Source organism: Danaus plexippus (assembly GCF_018135715.1).
Source record: "Danaus plexippus chromosome 13 unlocalized genomic scaffold, MEX_DaPlex mxdp_15, whole genome shotgun sequence".
In the NCBI taxonomy this organism is placed as follows: domain Eukaryota; kingdom Metazoa; phylum Arthropoda; class Insecta; order Lepidoptera; family Nymphalidae; genus Danaus; species Danaus plexippus.
In genome coordinates, this window is record NW_026869849.1 from 3521727 (window position 1) to 3524329 (window position 2603).

A 2603-nucleotide genomic window follows, 5' to 3' on the forward strand; every position below is an offset into this window, starting at 1 on the left:
AGTAAATTTCGTATAAATATTGCATCTAAAATGGCGTGTCTCCAATATCATAAATATTTACAAGATGATTTAAAAATTAAAAGAGTTTAACAGAGGATTTTATTTATTATAAGCAAATATGGAACTCTAAAGTTATCAATATAGTCGTAAATGTTTACTCACAGTAGATAACACGTCTCATATTGTGTTCTTTCGACACATTGCGGACGTTTTCATATGTGCAAGAAAACACGTCACTAGACACGTAGTGCTTAGAAAAATCGTAATTTCTTTAAACTCTTATAAATTCATTATTAATAAAGATACCGCAATATATTCTTCAATAGAGGTCAAGTGTCTAAAAATATTCAAAAGATAAAAAAATTTATTCATCATCATCATCATCAGCCTATAGGAGCCCATTGCTGAGCAAAGGCATCTTCTCACACGGAGAAGGTTAGAGCATTAATCACCACGCTGGCTCAAGACGGATTGGCGATTTCAATCTTATAATTCGAAATTATAAGACCAGGTTTCCTCACGATGGTTTCCTTCACCGTCCGTCAGTGGTGTCTAAATACTCTTAGAATGTACATATGATTCGGAAAAGATCACATTGGTACTTGCCAGGTTTCGAACCCGCGACCTCACGTATGAGAGGCGGGCCTTTTAACCTCCAGGCCACCATGACCAAAAATTTTAATAAAATTCACCTAATCGTTTCGTCGTGACGCCTTCACAACGGCAACTCAAAGATTATATGTACAATATCGAAAACTTGTATTAGTAATAAACACATGAACCACGGAAATATGGTTTAATTATTTTAAATATACCTATTTACCTATATCGAACGGTGAATAAAATACTTAGGTAGTCTTAAATATTAATCTTTCACGGACTGTGATAATATCTTTTAACTGGTAAATAAAATATATCATATAAAAAGAAAATAAAAACACAACAAAAATATACTATAATAATGATTAAAATCTGTTGACTTTTATAGATTTGACGCCATTAATTCGTACACCGCCCTCGAAGTAATTACTTACAGTGTTTTATAGGACTTTATTTCAAGGCGTCTTTAAAAAAGGAATTATGCATATGAATGAGTTTTTTTTTGCAAGTCAGTTAAATACAATGTACTAAGGTAGTACGGAGCCTCCGACATTCATTTATTTACCATGAACTAGTTAATCAACCTAACCACATTAAGGCGGGAACCGATTGGCAATAAATCTAATTATTTAAATAAATATTTTGACGAAACATAGTATAATATATAAAACAGATGAGTACTTTGTTTTTATATTCGCATGAAAAATATTAACATATTCGTATACGAATTCTTCTGAAACACGTTGTAGTTAGAAAGTCCAAAATTTATTGCCTTTAAAAAGCTCTATAAAACAATGTAATTGTGTTTTGTATAATGTTGCTATGGATACAGCCTTGCTGACCCCTAATTAGATACCGCATCTCACGTTAACCATAGAGTTCATGGACTTACAAGTAGTTTAACGTACTTTGATTTAGTGTGTAACATTAACAAACTCCGAACAGTGGGTTTATGAAATATTATTAAACTAATTAAAAGGAAAATATGTTCATGATGATTTTCTGTAAGATTTATATAGTAAATTTATGCTCTCAAACAATTTGTGTATTCCATTCATTGCATATTAAATTCAGAGTTATGTGACAATTTCTCGAAAGTATAGTATTGATAAACATATCCAAATTTCCGTATGGTAGATAAACAAAATTATTGTCATATAAAAAAATTTTTTTTTCCTTACCTTATCATTAATAAGTCGGTATTCATTAAGTGTTTTACTACTAATTCACTACAACAGAATAATAATTTCTTTGTATATGAAAATTCAAACAGAAGTGGAAACATACTTTACAGAATATAAAAAAAAAAAATTCCTATTGTAGTAAATTTGATGTACACACCAGGCAGCTGAGTTTAGCGAGCGGAAGACAGAACAAAAGTCAATGTGACAATAAATTCTGACGTCAAAATAAACACCAAATACCTACTAAATAATAAATAGCTATGGTGTGTGATCATCAATCATGTGATGTACCAACATATTTCAAACAGGTACCCTTTAAGTAGGAAAGCATTTACTTCAAAACGATTTAATTTGTACGTGTAGTTTTAATTCGTGAAAGCATTTTTTTTTAAATATTCACACCGAATTTATCAGTGCATACGCCATACGTACGTAAAAAAAATATATACGCATAATGTCATGTATTAGAAATATACTAAATACTTTTTTAATTAATTAATTTTCGTAAGAAATCGATTTCTTAAGATTCGAGAAATCATTGACCTCTATAATAATATTATTGCGTGTATTATTACAATATTATTATTTATTGTTTCTTAATATATTGCTAAGGATTTAAGATTTTCTTCTTTTCGGAAATGAGTAGGTATTCTAAAAAAATTACGACGGAAATAAAAGTTAAAGGGTATTAAATCATGTATATAAAAGCTTTCAAGTGAATTTCTCATTCTATGTATTCTATATATGTAGTATTCTACTATGTAAATATTATCTCAACATTCAATTAATGTTAAAAACATAATTAAACAATATGTGTCA